Genomic DNA, 22,288 nt, shown 5'->3' on the forward strand with positions numbered 1-22,288 from the left:
AAACCAGAACTTAGGATACTCCAGTTCTCTTATTTTAGTAAATGACTTTATGCTTTAATTGAAAATGCTAGCTCAAGCAAACCACAATATTCTGTAACATTGAACATCTGGTGTCATAGTAGTGAGCAGTGATTACTTTTACCCAAACAAGCTGCACCAGAAACCAGGAAATTCATTACCATTGCTGGCAAAACTGTTTATTTCTGTGAATGACTTGAACATTATTAGTCACAATTCCCAAAACATCCCTTGCAACTTTGTATTATGTTCACTTTCAGGTACAGTGACAAGCCCAGCATTATCAATAGCTGTAAGTGACACTAGAGCTGTAAACCTACTGAGCACACAGGGAAATCTCGCACTCCTTGCTTTCTTTCACCTTAAAATCATTTGTCACCGTAGAAACATTAGAGGGTAATTTTGCATTCTCCAATGTGCATTGCACACAAACTGCACTGCGTTGCTAGTACAGATATCTAGAGTAAATTTTTTCCCCACATAATTCATAGGTTATGTGTGTGCCTTTACCCCTGTTATTAAAACAGACCAAAGTGAGCTGGTAACATGAGCCTCTGTATTTAAGCCTCAGTTAATAAGAGGGTCCTTAACAAAGCCCTCCTCTCTGAACCCTCCCACTGCATTCAGTTGCAAATCACTGTTTGGCTGGCAAAGCCGTGGTGCTGTCCCCCCCCAGCCCCAAACCTTCTCACGCTGAGCACTGCGGCTCTATCAGCAGCAACATCTCTGTGAGGGGCAGCAACACCTCTCCTTGTGAGGGACGTTTTTTATTAATCAGGGGCACTGAATGGAAACCAATCAGACAGAGAGTCCCTTTGGCTTCTGCTCGCTGCCTGCCTGACTTAAAAGTGATGCCGGGAGAGAGGGAGCCCTAGTGAGACGCAAGTGCATTCCGCGCTGGAGGCACGGTAACATGCAGAAGGGAGGAAGCAGGTAGAGAAGCAGCACTGAACGGACAGAACTGGGCTCACACAGACAGCCTGGGTGAGTAGATCAACTTTCTGTAGCATGAGAGCTGCTGACAGCAAAAGAGCAGATGCTTTCTTTAGGAGTGTCTAAAATGTTAAAGATGCCTTACAGATACTTTTTAGGGAAGGGGGAGTGGAGGGGCAGTGTCAGCAGAGCTCTTTGGGGGTATTTCTCTTATAGAGTTCAGACCTCTCCCACCCTCCCCCCCCATTAAATTGCTGAAATCTAAACTTCTGATACTGTATATATGACAATTACTTGTGCGTATTAAAAAGTTAGTAATGCATATGCTATTTGGCAATACTATTAGACATTATTCAGTTGTTCCTGCCATACAGGAGTAACAATATAGCCTAACTTTTGTGCAGGATGCTTTTTCACCTGTCCAGATAGAAGCTATCCCCCTTTTCTATTTTTTCACATTTCTATTTGTCAAAATATCTAATAAAAACAACCCTGGTTAAGAAGGATGAAAAAATACTACTTACTATTACTAAGAATGAAGTACTAATGCTTTTTTTGATTTTCTTTAGTGGAAGTAGCAGAATTAGTGGGATTTTTTATACATGTTACAGGGGGAAGTGCAGCTCAGGGTTCAGAAAGATTGAGAGCTGAGGGAGATGTCTCTTTGGATATCCGTAGCGGTAAGTCAAAGTCAACAGGCTTATAGTGCAAGAGTGCCTTCCAGAAGTGCTTCCAAACTACCTTGTCAGCCTAATATATATAATCAGAGAGTACCACAGAGTGCAAGGCAGAATGTATAAAATGTCAAACTGACCACTTGATTCTAAAGTAACCAGCAGAAAACAATTGAATGACATTTTGCCTTTTCTTTTCACATGCAAGAAACACAGTCACATCTGTTCAATTTCACTGTATGAGCTTCAAAGAAAGAATGATGTATATGAACTAAGAGGAGATTGGTATCCCTTCCTGTTGCAAGGCAATGTGCATACAGTAGCCACTCACCTTGTCACAGATTTAAGTCACAGGTCAGAAAATAGAATGGTATTTTCTTAAAATGCTTTCCATTTTCAGTAGACAAATTTACAACCAATGTATCTGTCTTGCTCTGATTAAAGTGATAAAACTCATATTTTACTGAAATTTGGATTATGCAGGATTATGCTTCATTGCTGAGTACTCCACTAGCTACTCATGGTAAAGATGAATATGGATAAAAAACAAGTGTAATACTTGCACTACTTTTGGTGATGCAATCAAAAGGTTTGCTTAAGAAATAATATTGGTCATACTGATAGGAATTGCTAATGACAGATCTAAAAATCATTGTTTCCTTGTCATTCTCCATATTTGAAATGTTAATTTTATTCAAAAAAATTGAGTGAACTAATTAAATATTTAGAAGATTTGTGTTCTAATTTGTCTATGATTATTAAGAAATTTAATGATAGAAATTTGTTGGTTGTTACAAAAAGGCGTATTAACATCTACATGTCAATCTAACGGAAAAAATATATAGTCCTGTCATTTGTACTTCACTGTGTAAAAATGTAAATTCAAGAGAGAATTAAATATGTTTATATCTAATATGATTTTCTATTAACAAAAATATAAAATGTTATACAGTCAAGTATCTGTGAAAGAAATAATTCTTGGTTTGGGCTTTTTTAATTTAGATAAACAAGATTAATTTAAAATGGAGAAATGTAACTGTATCAGTACTATTACTACTTGTACCTAAAACAGTTGCCAAGTCTTTTTAAACTTGATGGAGTAAGTTCATCAATCAAAGTTTTTCATATGTTTATTGTGTGACTGAAATAGTGTATTTAATTTCAGAGATTGTCTGTAGCCATTATTGTAAAATATTATGCTTTGTGTGTAACTGGTACATCTCAGCTAAACACAGAAGTTTGATGATGCAGTTTGTGGAGAAAATCTGGGGAGAAACATCTCTGCCATATGCTAAAAGTACTTCAAGCTTTCAGCATTTTCACTCTCGTCTGCAGAAGTGACCATTCTGAAAAGGCTGTCCTTCCCTCGGGCAGCAGCCCATGTGAAGGGATTTGTGCTCTTCTCTCACCTAGCTGTTGCTCCACAAGGATGCTGATCTCAGCAGCAGTTGCATGGTGCTGGCAGAGACGCCCTCTCATCATGGGATCAGCCAATAAGGATGATTTCATTCCCTGACCTATCCACCAAACAAAATGTAATAACCAAAATCCACTCATTTAAATGTCATCACCAATAATTCTGCTGAAAGAACTGTACAACTTAATTCTGACATTTGCTTATCTCTGCCATCAGTACATGGCTTCTGAATCTGCACAACATGGGTGCAGGGAATCTACTGGCAGAAGCGTTTGAGAAGTAGAGCTGGAGACTAACAGGGCTGACAATTTTCTCTGAGGTTGAGTTTGTTCAGGAGATATCACCTTATAAGAAAACTGGAGTACATAGTTAGGATAGGATATAGGCTAGGATATAAGACAATATAGATATATAAATTTATGTGTTTCTTCAATGCAGTCAGAGCTATTTAACTGCAGAAGGTAATTGGAGCAAAAACCTAGAGAAAAATGCATCTCCCACTCATATCAGAATGCCTTCTGAATTTCTAAGGCTTGCAGCAGGTGTTACATGCAAATGTTATCTGCAGAAGCACTAATATTTGAACATGAATAGGGATGCCTGAGAAAAAGCTAACTGCATTCTGTATATGAGTGCGGGAGTTTATGAAAATCATTTATGGGAATAAGCCCAAAATTTTGATAAAGGTGGTAGGAGGAGAAGGAAAATAAAGCAAAGGGAAATGAACAAAAAGAATTTTTGCAAAAACAGTCAGAGTAATTTCTCCTCTTGCCTTTTAAACACACAGAAAATTGCTGAATGTTAAAAGGCAAGTTATTTTCCTGACTTTCAGTGACTGATCATGATCAAAAATACCCCAGTGGCATTGAGGACTACTTGCGGAGCATGATTGAACAGGAGAGGCATAGCTGGATCAAATCATGCTATGTGTCTGCAGCACAAAATCCTAGAGAAACTGAGACTTGCTTACTTCCAGCAAAATGTTACTAGCTTCAGGAAAAAGGAAAAATACTGAATGTATACTGCAGCTCAGAAGAAGGCTCAAAATGTTTTAGAAAGAAATAATTTTTTAATACACAGTATATATGTAATACACAGTATATAGAAATGTCAGGAAGTGAAGTATGCTATTTATAATCTCTGTTCTGCAATCTCAGGAAGATTACAAAAGTATGTGGGTGGCATTGTTGTCATCCAGACAGTATCACACAGAGACTTGACTTGGTCTCAGTTACAGAGTAGCTCTGTGTCAGAGCCAGGGATGAAATGGGGCCTCCACTTTCCCAGTCCTCCAGTTTCTCTGTATGATTACATCAATATTCATAAAAATATATTTGTCTTGAACGCTTAAATAACACCATCAATAACCACAAATGTTTCTCTGAAAACGTATTTCTGCAACTGCAAAATGGAGTACTTCAAGTGATGGCCAGTGTATTCCATTGTTAGTAAAATGCAAACTTCTATAATTAAATTTCACATTTTTTAGTAATAAGAGTAATAGCAACATCAAGACAACATCACTTTGGATTCTGTTTCCCTATCTCAGAAAAACATAGTTTTCATATTAGTTATCTCCTGATATGAAAATATCAAGGAGGTTTAGATAAATTCAAATTTTCTAGATGCTAGATGGTGTTCAGGTTGCTTCATCCTCAGAGGCTATATTTGAGAGAAAGAACCAGCACCTTCATGGAAATGCTGTAATGATATTACAGTTTTGGGCCATGCATGTTGGTACTTAAGGATTCCACTTTCTAAAAATTACTGACAACATTTTGCCATTGTATACAAATATGTTGAGAAAGAGCTCCTAAAACCCTTTTCCAGATTGGAAACATGATCTTCATAAATTATACCCAAGAAGAGATTCTGTGAAATAGAGAAAATTGTGGATAATGCATTGCCATTGGGGATGGCAACAGTAGGCCTTTCCATCATTGTAAACAAATTACACAACAGCTCTCAGAAAGAGATTATCTGAATTTATATATTTTTAATAGTTTCGTTGAAGTCAATTAATAATGTATACAAGCCTTTTGACAATATATGCAGGCATAATTAGATTTAGCCATTACTTTCAAAAAAATATGATCTATTATATTGATAATCAGTGGTGCAGAATTTGACATTTATACTTTGGCACGTCTTAAAAAAGAATTTAATAAAACATCAAGTTGTATAAAAGTGTTCAATAAAGGAAATTTAAAAATATAATGATCTAAAAAACTCAGCTTAAGATCTTACTAAAATAACTGGGGTTTTTTTCCTCTGTATTCCATCATTCAACATTTACTCCTAAGGAGATGAAGAGGCAAAAGAACAAAGGTCTGAGTTGGGTATAAGGGTGAAGTTAATCCCATTGCTTCTGTTTTGAAAGAATGAGTAGGCACAGTACAAATGAACATTAACATTTTAAAATCCAGCAGATATAAGTTCTGTATGATTTGAAGGTATCGGTAAATTACTCATTTCTGATTTTAACAGTTAAAAATAGCGCCAGTTTATGGATAGAATTATTAAATATATATACCTTCATACATGGATGCATACATATACAGACATAAAATCAAGCATAACTCAGAGAAAACATTTTTAAAAAAAAATGGATTACAATGGGTTTGCTTAAGTTCACAGTGCTGTATTTTGGCTGAATCTCTCTGCTTACATTACTGTTTATTAAAATACTTTTACATGGTTTGCATTATTTGTCATTATTTTCTATACTAGTGGATTTAAATATCAAGCTTTGTAGTGGGAAGCTATTGTAATAATGTTCTTTCTTCTTATTTTTGAGGCATAGATGCTGGTTGTGGGTAATCTCATGGAAATAATTTTGCCTGTGTAGTAAAAGGAAAAAAAAAACACCAGGAAAACATACTTATTTCAAAAGGAAATTCTTGTAGTTGTTTAAACTATTTGTCAGGAGAGTTGTTTGTGCTTGTGCCACATTCCAGAACCTGTATTCAGAACATTTTGCAATAATACTGGTCCCACTGAAGCCAGTGAATTTACTTTTGCGCCTTTCCCTTACCCAGAGTAAAAATGAGTGCTGAATCTATGTTCTTATAATGATGCTATCTGATAAAAAGATTCTATTTTCCTCAGAGTGAACATAAAAGTATTAAGTTACAGAAAATATTTTCCCATTTCCTGGAAGATTTTCAATAATCCTTACATTTGCTTCCCAAGTGTAAAAGGTAATTTCATTACTAATGAGAATTCAGACTTGTAGAAAAAATTGATTTCTATCTAAAAAATAATACAGTCTCTTAATTCCTTTCTGTTATCTGCATCCCATGGATTACCAGCAACTGAGCCTGATCGTGCTCTTAATGGTTTTAAATTTGTGTTATGTATGACTTCTTTCATGGTCAAGACAGCTTTCTGGTTGGCTTTACATCTTTTCTAGAGTAAGATAATAAGTAAAATCCCTTGTGTGCTAAATAAAATTAATTAATTCCTTCAGTTTCCTTCATGGAGATAGAACTACTTTATCTACAATGCTGAAGGTAACTGTTCTTTGCTTTGTAGTAGTAGTAGTAGCAGTAGTAGTAATAGCATCAAGGCTGAAACCTCACATATTACTTGAAATATTGATTTTGTGATATTTAATTACATTTGTCACATTTTGATAAAATCTAAGCTTCTGGTACTGCCTGCTCTTCCAGTTATTGTCTTCTTGAAAAATCTATTTATGGTACCAAACCATCCCTGCAGTAAACAAAAGTATTTTCAAGTAAAAAAAAAATGTTGTGTTTAATGTCGTTATTATCACTTTTTAAGGCAATTAAAGAGAAGAAACTCTCAAAAAAGTTGGTACAGCTGCTCTCAGCTACCATCAGCCAAAACATCTACTGGTTGAGAACTTTTCCCGGAAGCTTTCATTCAGGAAAGGGGGAAAAAAGCACCATTTAGCTCAAAAGGGGGAGTGAATTAAGAAGTGCCTAGAGTGCACCACAGACTGAAGTTTTTGCCAAAAAAAAAAAAAAAAAAATTAAAATATGTTCATCCATATTGAAAGGTTGAATCTAATAGATAATGATTTAGGAACATGCCTAGTGTTGCATATTCAGAAACATAAATGTGAGCACTGCTAGAATGAAATATTTAGCACTTCTGACAGTGGTACTCACATTAATAATTTATTTGCCATTTAAATTTATGCTCCTGCAATGCACATTTACATTTCAGAGTAAATTTTCCTAACAGGTCCCTACAATATAGATTCAAAGAATATAGAAAATATAGGATATAGAAAAAATTATAGATACAAAGAATAAACTTCTCAAATGCACAAAAGCCCTCTATGTTTTTTTCTGTCTCCAATATGTTGAGACTCTAGTCAATAGCACTCCCCAAACCAAAAGCCTACCGGCTGAGTAATTTTTTAACTGCTTTATGTTTGCAAAGCAGTTATTTGATTAAATAGAGAACTGCATTGTTACACACAGGACCATAGTTCCCTTGATTACTCAAGAGATATACTAGGTAATGTCTAGTAATACATAAATGCTGATTTCAAAGAAATATGCAACTGAAGATTTGCTAACAATTGTACACAAGAACAAATGGTTCCCATGTAGTTTGTGTACAGATCTGTGCATGTAACAGACTAGGAGTAGAACATATTCCTAGTTCAAGCGTTGATTAGAACTAAAATGAGCCTTAAGGATTAACCAGTACAGAATTCAAGTTCAACATATTCCTAGTTCAAGCGTTGATTAGAACTAAAATGAGCCTTAAGGATTAACCAGTACAGAATTCAAGTTCCTGGTCTCATGAAATAAAATGAATCTCAACTTGTATTTAAAAAGTATTTCTCTACTTTTTGACTAACAGATAAATTACATAAACTCAGGTTAACGTGATATTTTTCTGCAAGTGTGGGTAGTTTGAAACAGTAGCTATGTGTTATGCATCTGACTAAGAACTTACCTAAGATTTCCATATGGGGGTCCAAACAATTAAAAAGTGTGGCAGGAATATGCATTGAGTAACCCAGAGTAATTGTTAAAGTACAGTCCTAGAGCTACTAGAAGAGACCTTGCCAACCTTGTTGAAAGCATCTCTAGTTCTCTTGAGAAGGAAGGAAGGAAGGAAGGAAGGAAGGAATTCGGAAGGAAGGAAGGAATTCGGAAGGAAGGAAGGAATTCGGAAGGAATTCGGAAGGAAGGAAGGAAGGAATTCGGAAGGAAGGAAGGAAGGAAAGAAGGAAGGAAGGAAGGAAGGAAGTCATGCATATACTTGCATTGTAAGGTCTTCAGAGCTGTGTTTTAGTACTAACAGCTGAGGCAATGTGCTTATGTGCTCTGAGCTGAGGAGGTCTTTGCAGGTTTTATTCTATTTCTTTTTCTATTTTTTTATTCTATAACATCAGACCTAGAGTGGTAAATATCAGAGGAAAACACAGAAAAACATTTGCTCTGTCTATACTGTCATTGCAGAATCATAGAATGATTTGGGCTGGAAGGGAACTTCAAAGTTTGACCCCCTTGCTGTGGGCAGGGACACCTTCCTCTAGATCTGGTTGCTCAAATCCCCATCCAACCTGGCTTTGAAGTTTTCCAGCGATGGCATATCCGCAAATTCTCTGGGCAACCTGTTCCAGTGTCTCAATACCTTTGTTGTAAAATATTTCTTCCTCATATCCAACATAAACCCTCTTCTCTTTCAGTTAAAAATCATTAGCTCATACTGAGTTTTTTCATCTACCAGGACCCTCAAGTCCTTCTCACCAGAGCTGCTCTCAGTCTCTTCATCCCAGAATCTGTGGTGATGATGAGGATTGCCCCAGCCCAGGTGCAGCACTTTGGACTTGGCTCTGCTGAACTTCATGAGATTTGCACAGGCACACTCCTTAAGTCCGTCCAGGTCCCTCTGTATGGTGTCACTTCACTCGGGTGTATCAACTGCACTACACAGCTTGGTGCCATCTGCAGACCTGCTGAGTGTGCACTTTCTCACCGTCTGTGTAGTTAAAAAAGCCATTAAATAGTATTGGCCCCAGTAGAGACCCTTGAGGGACACCACCCATTACTGGTTTCCACTTGGACGCTGAGCTATTGACTGCAAATCTTTGGATGAGGCCAACCAGCCAATTCCTTATCCATGTAACAGTCTAACCATCAAACCTGTATGTCTCCAATTTAGCAGCGTGACTGTTGTGGTGGATCATATCAAAGGCCTTACAGAAGTCCAGGTACATGATATTGGAAGGCACCTGGTCCACAGATGCATTCAGTCCATCACTGAAGGCCATGAGGTCATTCAGGCAGAATTTGCCCTTGGTAAAGCCGTGTTCGCTGTCCCTAATCACCTCCTTGTCTTCCATATGCTTTAATATATCTCCCAGGATGATCTGTTTTGTAATCATACCAGGCACAGAGATGAAGCTGATGGGCTGGCTGTTCTCAGGGTCCTCCAGAAAATCAGCCCCATTTTATTCTTTCAAGATTTCTAGAAAATAATTCCACTTCATTCAACAAATTTGTTTTGAGGCAAAAATTCCATGGAAGAGGAACTTTTGGCTAAATCACATTAATACAATTTCATGGCATGACTAACTGGTAACATTCAGTGAAACACTTTAATACCCGTGCACTTTGTACCTCATTACAAGTATTGGCAAAATTCACACCTTCAGAAGATTTAAGCAATTATTTCAACATGGGGTTTTTGGCTTCTCTTTCTGTTTCTCACCTCAAGGAACTAAGGTTCAGGAAAACCGAAATCTTTCTGCTACAATGGAGTTTTTTGAATTCTTCATCCTTACAGTACGGTCATCTAAATGATCAGCCCCAAGGTAAACAATACCTCTGTTAACTTTAATTTAAATGGTCCTTTACAATGCAAATAAGATTTGACTTCTTATTCCTACTTCACTTAATTGGCCTTAAAGTTTAGCTTTATCCTCATAATTGAAAGGTCAAATGCTGTGAGCATGCTCCTTCTAAACAGAAATTTCCATCCTAGTGACCACTATCAAGTATCTGAAGAACAGAAAGAAAAAGGAAGACACAGACATATTCGTTAAATTTTTGCTGGTAGTCTGTAATGGTTAATTCTAAGGCACACTGAAGGAAGGATAAGGTTTCCAGCATTACCACAGAGCATCCAAAATTTCTTATCCTATTTATAAAAAAGACAATGGAAGATGTTAAGATTTAAATATAAGGTAGTCACAGGACAAAGTTACACCACCTTCATATCCAAGGAATTGTTTTCTCAGGTGTGGCTGACAAACAGCAGCACCATTCCCACTCAGAAACAAAGACCGGTTATTTGCCCTGAAATATAATGGTGTTTATCTTTGAAGGCAGCATGTTTTGTAACTTTTTTTCCTCAAGAAATAAGATGATGCCATATGGTATGTTAAACAGTTGAGACTGGAAATTGATTTATCTTAATACTTCACCAGCCATATTCTTTAATTCTAGAAATGGATGTTAAAAGTCACAGGTTATCTCACTGAGAATTTAATACATAGTTGTAAAAATTAATTTGTTTTACTGTCTAGAGTCCTCTGAAATTACATGCAAAAGAAATTTCAACACAATCACTGTAAAAACCATCAATATTTAAATGCAGAAACATACATATACTTTCCTTAGATTATATTGTGAGTCATGTACATAATTTTGTTGAGTTTATCTAGTAGAGAGCAGGAATACCACAAGATCCCAGTAGAAACTTAACATGCATGAAGCCATGTCATAGGTTAGCAAGCATAGTCCCGGAAGGGACGTCCTTGCAAAGGGGTGCTTACAGTTTCCTCTGGGAACTGATAGAACCTATCAGCTGGCCAGTTTGAATATGGACAATTCTCTAAGCCACTTAAAGTTGTGATCACCTCTGTGATCCACATTTAAGAATAGACAAACTCCCCCTCCAAGCTCTCTCTCATTTCCGGCGCTGGGACAGGTGGCTGCGGGCCCCATGCGGGGCCCAGTGGGCCCGGCCAGGCTCTGCTTGGGCCAGGCCGGGCCGGGCCACGGCCATCCTGGGTCGATGGACCTGTTCCAGCCATGGAACTCACCCCACTGCCTTGCCGTGGGCAGCCGGAGCGGCTCGGCTCTCCCCCCTCTCCACTGCGATAAGAAAAATTCAACATTCCAGCTGCAAAGCTGCAAGGCCGAGGTGAGATTAACCCTTTTAGTGCTGTGAAGAGCTGAAAACCTGAGGGAAGAGAGAGAGGAGATGCACAAAGCTGAAATTCTCTTGTGAAGCTATGATATATCAGAGTATCCCGTTGTAATTTGATGAAGATATGGGGGGTGGAGTGTTCAACTCGTGAGCAGAAGCACCTGCGCTGAGATAGGCAGATGCTGACGCAGCTGTAATTCCATGAGAAGTTTGGACAGGGAGAGATGAACCAGCTGAGGACTTTTGCTCCAAACGGGAAAGGAGAAAACCTCAGTCCCTAGAGATGAACCAGATGAGGACTTTTGCTCCAAATGGGAAAGGAGAAAACCTCAGTTCCTAGAGATGCTCCCAGAGATAGTCCTAACGATGAAGATGATGAAGACCCTTTGCTCCCAGGGAAGGAGAAGGGCCTCTGTTTTTGTTTCTGAACGGCTCAACCTTAAAATTGTACCCCAAAAACCTTCAAGAGTGGATCCTCGAAAGCAGTTGCGGGAAAAGCTGCAAGTCGGGGGAAGGGACTCACACGCAGGCAGAGAGACTCCTCTTCCTAAATGGACTGAACAATATTTGGAAGTGGGCGGCTGTCTCGTTGTGATAATGTTTTCATAGCATGAGCAAGAAGAGACTTCTCTTCCTAAATGGACTGAACAAGGTTATTACGGACGTGGTAAACAGACTGAACATCTTAAGGGTTGTCTTTTCACATTGTCAGTGGGAGAAGGGAGGAAGGTGGGGGGAGGAGGAGAGTTCTGAAGGTGGTATAATTTTTTTTTCCTTCTTCTTTTAGGTCTGTTAATAAACTTCTTTATATTCTTTCAAGTTTGGTGCCTGTTTCGCATTTCTCCTAATTCTTATCTCACAGCAGATAAACAGTAATGAGTATTTTGGACCAAACCTCTACAAGCCAGTAACAAAAATTATTATCTGCCATAATGGCAGCAGTATCATAACATTTCTGACATTTATCTCTTTTCATACTGTGTTTCATACATGTTTGTCTTAACATTTTATTGATATTGAAACAGTGAAAGAGTGAGAAGTTTAAGAGTAATTAGTAATGTCTGTACTCCATCATTAGGAGAACTCCAGAAAAGGACATGGATTGGCCTAAGTGTAGGATCCCATCTGGCCTAAGTACATGCACCCATATCACTGGACATCCATAACTTATCATGCCATTAGGGCAGTCATTAATAAGGCGAGTTACATACTCCTCTATCACATTTATTCCCAATGATAGTGACTGCCTGGCAAAAATTAATAACTACTAGAAATATTGCTAATATTTCTGCATTCCCCCAACATGGAAAATACTGCCTATTACTTAAGTGAAAGTCAGCTTATCATTTGTATATTAAAGACACTGAACCCAGCTCTAATAGAACAACACAGCACTGCCTAGATGTCTAGGGATACACTGGTTTAAGTGAGTGGTTCTTACCCTGCGAGTCTGAAAACTGCTAAAACTGGAGCCTGTTTCTAAGAAAACTACACAAAAATATACAGGCCAATTACAAACAGCTTGAAATTTGTCATAAAGAATTGCACTTTCCTGATGGAAAATATTTATAGTGCCTGTAATCTGTAGTAACCAAAAAGGAACAATTTAGAACCATGTGTCTACTGCATTTTCAACAGATTAGAGGTTTATGAAAAAAGATATGTGGCCTAAATAACCTTGTTTTTGTTAGACAATAGACTGCAAACAAAGGGAGAGATAGTACAAGAATAGGGAGTGGAGAATTTTTTATTCATACTTTGTTGGGATTTTAATATCACTAAGAAATCTGAAGGCCAAGAGGATAATCAGGAAGGGACAAACAGTGCAGTTTTAAAACAAGACATTTTAACACTTCTAGTTTTAACATGAAACTATTAACAAGTTCAAAACCTTGCATAGATATAAGACTGCACTCTTTAAGTTCACACTTTGCCTTTGACTCCATCTTTGATGAGAATAACCAAATAATTTTACTTTTGAAATCCTGTCAATTTACTGGTACAGTGGGAGAGTGTGAACAGTCTTAGCTTATTGTTCAGGAAGAAGATATACTGGCTTGAATAACACATTTTGTGATTGAGTCCAGAATAAAATACTGAAATTAAATCTTGAAGCAAGAAATACTAGAACATGTGAAAATTATACAAATAATATTAGCACATCACATGCAATGTCTTTGTAGCAATATGGTTCTATCTCATGGATCTCAAAGAAGATAGTTGTTTTATTAGAGACAAAACAAATTAGCGCTCTTGTGGTGCCCTTCAGAAATTGCCAATTACCAGTCAGTAATTACAACAAAGTATTTCAACGTGTTCTATGACAGCAATCAAGTATAAGCTCCAGGTAAACAACAGAAGTGCACATAGTTCTGATGGAAAGCTCGTGATGGTCCAGCTGAGTATTCCCATGTACATGAGTAACATTTAGGTCCAATCATTATAAAGGCAGGAATATTGTCACTGTCATTAAGAGGCCACGCAGAAGACTTGAGAGCTGCAAAGGGACAGAAAGGGCAGAACACACTGTACAGCTGAGCATCAGCTTGTTCAGAACACCTGAAGTGCCTGACCCTCACCAGGCTCCACGAGCTGGGCAACAGCACTAGGGTGGAAATGGTCAACTGTTGCGCAACCAGGACTAATGTTAAATTACTAGAAATTTTTCTTTCCAATATCTTCACATCCTTTCTCCTGCACAGGGACTGATATGTGCACAGAATCCCCATTATTTGTATAATGTCCATGTGTACAAAATGTGAGCAGATAGATAACATTAAATGACAGCCAACTAATGCAAAAAAAACTATATATATATATATATTTTTAATGTATTCTCTTCTGCGCAGAAGTCATCGGTATTCAAGCAAACAAGTGGAATAAAATCCATGTTGCTTTCAAGGTAAATGTCAGAGGAAACAGTATTGCAAAATGCCAACAGATAGTGATTTCTGATACGGCAGAGGATAAAGTTAGATGAAAATACAGATAATATAAAAAGGCTTCTTTCTGCATAGGCTGGGAGAGAAAGGGAAAGTATATCTTGTTCAACTACCAAAATGAGATTGAAATATAATTTCAGTATAACGTAAAATGAGATAAATATAATATTGTGAATATAGTACTTATAAAAGTAATACATTATTTTATTAAAATAAATAATTGATAAAATAAATTGCTATATATGAGTACTGTATGACAAGAACAATAGAAAAACACAAATTATACAGAGGGCTAAAAATCTTCGGTTTAAAAATTCAAAATCAAATGTATACATTAGTAATGTGTTGAAGAAGCCATGACTTTAGAAGGTTTAGAATGTATATATTACTGAAGAAAATGTCATTAAAAGGCAGAGACAGAGGCAAAGTGGAAAAACCATAGAAATATAACAGAAACCTAATTGTAAACCACTGTAGTTAGCAGAATATTTTTACTGAGACAATTCAGAAGAAAGTTCTAAAATGTCCTACAAATACTAAAAGAGAGAAAAATATGAACAATATTATGCACACCTGGGAAGAGCAAATGTAATACATGTAGGTAAGAGGAAAAAAAAACCAAAACATCCCTACAAAGATTAATTGATTATTGAAATAATGTCCTGTGTAAGTGATGAAGCAAAAAAGAAAGGAAATAAGGAGTGCCTTACCACACTTAAGCTTTAAATGCATACCAAATGAGAGATGTACTGGAATAAAAATGTTAGAAAAATACAGAATACATTGGCTTTCAGGAAGAAAATGTAAAATTATAATTTTATGCATCATAGAAAAATCACTAGAAATTGGGAATTCCAACTATGAAGTCACTACCTAAATTCTTTTTAAGGCCACTTTTTAGTGTAGGTGCGGATATAACCTATATTAGAAACAGACAATAAGTAAGTAATCTCAGTTCACTTTATGACAGAGGACTTCTATGATTAAAACAAGGTAATAAGTTGAAAGTATGATTGTTGTTGACTCCATTATAGAGTATTCAAAGTAAGCCTGATGATGCATAAGAGAACTTTGTTGAACGTTACTGGAGTAAACATGAACATAATTTCAAATGTCAACAGGGAAAACAAAAAGTAAAAATATGGTAGAGTAAGGACTTTTATTTTTAATTACAGTTGCAATGATCAAGCCCAAATGAGGTAAGTTTCACACATAATATATTTTTCAATGTACTTTCTTTTATAATTTTAACACATGGAAGCAGGTGTTGAAAAAAGTATTTTCTTCTGTATTTATCAATACAAATAGGGAAGGCTAAAGACAAGAAATATGTTTCACCTCAATTTCATAATTTTTTTTTATGATGACTTAATGGTAGCTAATGATGTATTTTTTTATGGTATGAAATTAACTGCTCTGCAAGCTTACTCACTTCCATTATGACACAAGTGGGAGGGGGGGGTCCAATATAAAGGTTAAGATAATGTATTTAGTTTTGTATTAGATGCAATGTATTCAATAACTTAGGTGATTTTATTATTTCATATGAATTACTAAAACATTTCATCTCGCAACAGAAATGATGAAGTGGAATTTGTTTTTGTATTGTGATGCAATATAATAAAAGCTAATAAAATATCAATAGTAAAAGTGAAAAGAGCAAATTTTAAAACATACCAACTAAATAATTTTCCTTTTGTGGGAAATTTGAAAAAATACTAGTAATGAGAGTAAATTATGGTGAACAATTCTTAACAAATAATAACTTGATAAAGGTAAGTAACTTCCCGTTTTTGTACGTTTTGTGTTCAAATATGTTGCTGGAGCAAATTACCTGGAGGTCAAGTCACAAGCTGTTACAAGGTGCATCGTAGGCTGGATTGCCTACATGTCATAAGGAGATATAAGTAAAAACTATCTAATGAATTTCAGAGTGGAGAAGAAACTGTCTAGATGCTTTTTTCAGCTAAACTATTTTAAGGTGGAATGTTTATTCCATCATGCTTTATTCAGTTATTACTTTTTTGGAGAAAATCTGCAGTCCTACTTGTCTGCTTTGCAGTGGAGTCACTTTTAAAGCTTATCATGACTTCAATAACAAAGAAGTTTTCCTAAAAATTATCTATATATCTTATTGCAGTAGAAACTGCTAGGTGACATCAGATACGACTATTGTAAATACAATTTGTGTGAATGATGCTTATTCCCAGAAAAATATTATCTTTAAAGTTTCACAAAAAGTAGCAGAGGTTCTTAAAACGCATGGAGAAAGTACTGCTATTATAAATATTTACAGTGAGAAAAATCTCATAATAAATGAAACAATAGATCCAGTGTAACACAGACTGTTTTCACAATTGCTGAGCATCTATAAAACTAGCTTAATTCGTGGACCACCTGATAGTTAGCAGCTCTGAAAAAGTCAGATCCAGGTTTCTTGAGCTGGATAACTGGAAAGTGTTCCTAACGGACAGCCATACTTCATCTAACAAATAGATGCTATGAATGGAAGGTTCACATTTTACTTTAGACTCTTCTCTTAAGAACACTTATTCTCCTTTCCTACACCTTTGTTTTTCTCAAGTGTTTTTATCCTCTCCCTTCTCCTTTTTCCTCATCTTCTCGGTGCTTTCCCATCTTCGCACTTGCTCTTTCCTATTCCTATACTTTCCTCCCTCATCTTATTTACTCAGCATTCATGTCACTAAAGACTAGAAGCAAGCAAGCAAACAAAAAAGACACTAAAAGACATAGTGGTTTAGATTTTATGACATGTAATTCCATGGTGTATAATTTTACTTAAGAATAAGCACCAAAATACTAGAAGAAATCACATTCCATACAAGGGTTTTCCTATTTTTTTTTTTTGCATATATGATTTCAACCACAGAATTTGTATTTGGACTTGCATCTCTGGACTTTTAACTTGGCCTGTCTTTTCTCATTGACCAAATAGGTCGGCAAAATCAGCATTCACATTACTTTCTGCTGATTACATTGCTACAGAATACTGAGATATAGTCACAAATAAACCATGAAGAGAGCTTCCTATTTGTAAATCAACAGGAAAATCAAACATATACTTCAGTTTAAAAATATTAGAAAGGGAATAAACCACTGTCAATACGCCTCTGATGCTGTGAATACCAAAAGTCCTTCCTCACAAGGGGTTACAAGGCTGTGCTGGAATCCCAATGTGTCACATGGAACTCTCAGGGAAAGAGAATGCTGTAAAGAAATAGTGAAAGTAAAGAACATATTACTGATCACTCTATGTTTTTCCATTCTACTCTTTCAGATACATTCTTGTCCACTGACCTTTCAGATATGAAGGCAATCTAGTCCATGTTTTCCAAAATACGGGCAATGCCTTTATAAGTACTGTGTTCCTCTAAGCAAATGGTTAATTACTGGAAGTCTCATCAGTTATTAAGAGTATATTATGTCAATCTCACTTTTTACAGAGACGTGCAATCAAAGTATGTTTAGAAAATAACTTAGGCACTTTTATTTTATATATATATACACATATGTATAAATATATATTCCATTTCAAAAGACAGGAAATAAATAAAAAGACACTACACTCTTTTCTCAAAATTGGTAAAAGTGCATGTGGGTGAAATCAAGAGCAAGAAAAATTATTCCAACTATTTTTTTTCATGACAGGATTTTTTCTAAATCATATTTGTCTTTAGTGTAACCATTTCACTCAGATCTGATAAGATTATTAGCATGTATTATCTAGTTCTGGGTTATACTTCTTAATATAAAAAAACCAAAAGACACTTCAGAACAAGTATCATCTTTAAAAAAATGGAATAAAAGGAATTTATGTAGCTTCACTGTCTCAAAATTGCGAAGATATAGTATAATGTTATGGCTCCCTCTTTTGGATAACAGATATCTAGTATTAAATAATAAGAAAACTCATCATGTCCTTAACACCAAAAAAAACTCCTCAGGGCTCGATTTTTTTCCCCCAGATAATCCTTAACAATGATTAATGCAGTCAATAAAAACAAGCTTTTTATAAGTTTCTTGCAAAATGCAATTATATTGTAGGTGTCCATTTTATAAAATAGACATGCATTTACAAGATAGCACTGTAGTTAGAATATTTTTGAAATATGTTGAACATTAGTCTATCAAGTACCTATAAAAACTGGAGCATGAAACTCTGATGGATTGCTCCTTATTTTAACAGTGTTGTTAATACAAAATAGAGAACACTAAAGAGATGATTGATGAAAGCACTTACCCTCTGAACAAGTGACCAGAAAGGAACAAATTTTACTCCTACACTATTATTACTTCATTTATAACTGTGAGTGAAAAATAAAATGAATGGTCATTTGGGTTCTTCTTTTAGAATCTCCATGGTTAATGCAACTCAGTTGGAAATCCACAGATTTATATGCACTGGTTTTTGAACATACCATTAAAGAATAAAAAGAAATGTGACATGTTTAGAATTTAAAGAAAAATAATAATTTCTGTAAAATAAAATGGTTTTTTGTTAAATGAGGAAGGTGAGGAAAGAGTAAAATTGTTAAAATGTATCAATCAACAGAAAATAGTGACTCCTGACAGAGGTTAAACTTCTATGGTTTAAGATCTTTTCCTAATGTAAGATTAGTAATCATTGTTGTCTTTATAGATATTGTTGCATTTAATTCTGAATTTGGATTTTGTTTTCCCAAGTACTGGCAGCATACCACCATTCTTCTACATTAATATCTAGTCACAATTCCATAAAAGGTTCAATTTTCATCATGTATCCCTGTCTGCTGCTGTGAGACAACTAGAAATAAATTTTTTGCAAAAATGCCCATGCAAAATTCAGTAGCACTATTCAATGACTTCAGCAGCATCAGCTAGAAGGCAGAATTTATTTCACTCAAAACCCCTTCCTATTGCTTTCTTATTCCTTTATATAAAATATTGATGTTAGGCAGGCACATATAAATGAATGGATTTACAGGTTTTGTTTAGCACTTTCTATTCCTAAAAATAGCCATTCCTAAACATTCATTATGATGTTGAGCTGTACAATTATAAAATTAGCTGGATTTATATCAACTAACTTAAAATTGTTATGTCATGATGGTCATTTTTATTACACCATTGCAGTGTGTTTTCTCAACGTCCAGAACTGCAATAGGACAGTTGCATTTGACTAGGGTGGGTCATTATTATTCATTCTATTTATTAGTAACAGTAACTATAAAATGTTTATTTTATAATCAACACTGCAGTAATGAGAATTAGATGAGGGTACATCTTTCCCATGAAGAACTGCCTGTGGATAGTGCATATAATGACAGTGTTTCAGAGTTAGGAAAAACAAGGCAATTTAGCAAGGCTTACTGAAAATAGAAATTAGGCTGTTTAACTAAGTGATGTTGTATACTCCCAGCCATACTACTAAAACATGACAGCAAAATTTGGCTGTAATAAAGATTGCAGAATCACAAAGTTAAAAAGAGGGAAGAAATTCCCTTGTACAAGATATAAGTTTGTTTCACATGAACTGTCTCTTCTATTTAAACCAAGAAAAGATTAAAAATCAGAGCCTGAGACATCCTTATGTATAGATTAACTATGCACCTTTTTTTCCTGTTACTTTTGAGTTAATTTGTTTTCTATGAAGTCACACATTTATGACTTGTCTTAGCCATATGAAGCCCAAAGACACATCTCCTCATATATCCTTTGCTCTCAATTTTTTAGGAATGCAAGAAGGAATGGAGAGAGTCACAGACATTTGAGTTTATGCAATAAAGTTTTAAAGCCAGACTATGCACTGCCATTTCAGGCAAAGCTAGATCAAAAGTACTAGACCAGAAACCATAAAGCTTATGCTTTGCTATATCAACTTTTTTTCAATCTTATTTCTATTCTTTTTTCAGTTTGAAATGGGAACCATATACATGGTTTCATGCAGTTATAATTTTGCTTTTTACTGGCTTTTAACCAAAATGACAAGGAAAATATAGGAGGCAATTCTGAAATGCTGTCTGAAAAGTACTCTGTGTGTTTTGAATTAATCCAAATAAATCACATGAAAATCTGAATGTTCTGGGAATTCATGCTGAGAAATAGATTATTAAATCCTCAAATCTGGTTCAGGTATTACTAAAGGAAATATGCCGCATGCCATTTAAAGCTGACTTGTATTTTAAGAGAAATAAACTAGTTATTTCCTTCTCTGGTAGCTAGAAAAAAAAAGAACAAAATAGCAAAACAGATAGCAAAACAGTCGGTATCAGCAATAACAACTGCATTGTCATCAGAGCACAATTAAATTATTAAAGACATATGCAGAGACATATTCCTCTACCTTTAGATGCAGTTCTAGATGGGTCTGAAGTCTCCTGAAATTTCCTGCCATGGGAGCAATGATAAACCACATATAAAGTCTTCACTAACAATACAAATTTGAGGAGGGCAAATTCAGGAAATACTACAGGAGATCTCAAAACCTCATCAGGGAAAAGTTTAATCAAATTTTCAATAAGAAATTGAACATTAAAGCCAAACTCTCAGCTACTGCTCAGAGCTCTTGGTGGGCTTCTCTGCAGGACTTTCAAACACCAGAGGGCCACATTCAAGCTATTATCTCTTGAGAGGGAGTATAAATATAGACCATTAGGAAACAAATAGTGGAACAGGGCTCCACTAAAAAAGCATATACAACTAATGTCCAGAGCTACGTATTAGTGTGATACCCTTTCTGTCATTTCGTCAGAGGATGGGGGAAACATTTTAACAAACTGGCATGATTCAAAACTTCTTTGGGAAGTTCCATGAAACACTTTACCATCAGTGCTGTGCCGTGGCTACCCAGTGTTCTGTGGTTCATTTGTCACAGTTTTCAGGAAAATAGAGAAGGATTTATAAACCCCAAGGGAATGAATGTCACATTGGTTTGTTTATTTGTTTATTTATTTATTTGACAAGGGACTCAGCAGAAGATCTCATTTCAGTACAGTGGGATTTCAAGTTGGCAGCCACTTCATGCATACTATCAGGAATCCTAAAAATCTCAGTGTTGAAACTGTTGAAATATTCATTATTTTCTCTATATGCAATACCAAGTTTTAAAAATCTTTTCCCGCAACTTGTTCCTGGTACAACTGAAACTAAGTTTGAGGCCCAAATGAGTGAAACTGTTAACACTTATAAAGAACCCAATAGACACATGGTGTACTGGATAAAAGCCAGTGTAGCTCTTCAGTAGGAAATTCCTGCCTCACAGACCTGTTCAAGTTTTCTGAGGAGTCATTAAGCATAGCAGTAGCTTTGATCTCTTTGATATGATCTAGCTGTACTTCTAGAAGGCTTTTGACAGGGTGACTCACCAAATGATCTTAAGCACCCATGAGCTAGAAGTGAAGGTCCCTGCATATATCATTAATTGATTAAATAAAAACAATTTTAACTAATTTTAATTTAGTAAATAAATAAATATTAATTAAATAATAAATCCATTGAATTGATTAAATGACAGAAACCAGCAGGGAAAAGTAAATAATGAGTTTTGACATTGAAATGTCTGTTTCAGTGTTCCACAGGGATCTGTACTAGAGCCAGAAACACACATACTCATAAATAAACTGAAAACAGGTTTGGAAATCAAGGTGAAAAACTTTGCAAGTGACATTCAGCACGTGCTGGGATAAAGTTAATTTATTTCATAGTGGCTAGTAATGGGCTGTGTTTCAGATTTGTGTTGGAAACCCGCATTGATAGAAATGTTTTCATTACTGCTCATCAGGGCTTATACAGGGCCAAGGCCTTTTCTGCTCCTCACAGCACCCCATGGGTGAGCAGGCTGGAGGTTCACATGAAACTGGAAGGGTCACAGCCAGAACAGGTGACCTTAACAGACCCAAGTGATATTCCAGACCAAATGGCATCATGCTTCAGATATAAAGCTGGGCAGAGAAAAAGGAAAAGAGGGATGTTCAGCATAAAGTTGTTTGTCTTCCCAAGTAACTATTAAATGTGATGATGAGGCCCTGCCCTCCTGGAGATGACTGAGCACCTGCCTGCCCATGGGAAGCAGTGAATGAATTCCTTGTTTTACTTTGCTTGTGAGTGTAGCTTTTGTTTTACCTATTAAATTGTTTTTATATCAACCCATGAGTTTTCTC

The 22,288-nt window shown here is 35.9% G+C and overlaps 1 protein-coding gene across 2 annotated transcripts in view; it reads left to right on the forward strand.

The window, feature by feature from the left end:
- Positions 1-898: 898 nt before the first annotated feature.
- CDH9 (cadherin 9) overlaps positions 899-22,288 on the forward strand; it is a 99,324-nt gene continuing 77,934 nt past the window's right edge. Inside the window, exons 1-2 of one of the 2 annotated variants that reach the window (XM_032117449.1) lie at positions 899-1,002; positions 1,563-1,631. The gene's annotated coding sequence lies outside the window, so the exon portion shown is untranslated. The remainder of the gene's footprint in view (positions 1,003-1,562; positions 1,632-22,288) is intronic. The other variant, XM_032117458.1, reaches the window with a different exon arrangement.

Source organism: Corvus moneduloides, chromosome 1 (genome assembly GCF_009650955.1).
Source record: "Corvus moneduloides isolate bCorMon1 chromosome 1, bCorMon1.pri, whole genome shotgun sequence".
Classification (NCBI taxonomy): domain Eukaryota; kingdom Metazoa; phylum Chordata; class Aves; order Passeriformes; family Corvidae; genus Corvus; species Corvus moneduloides.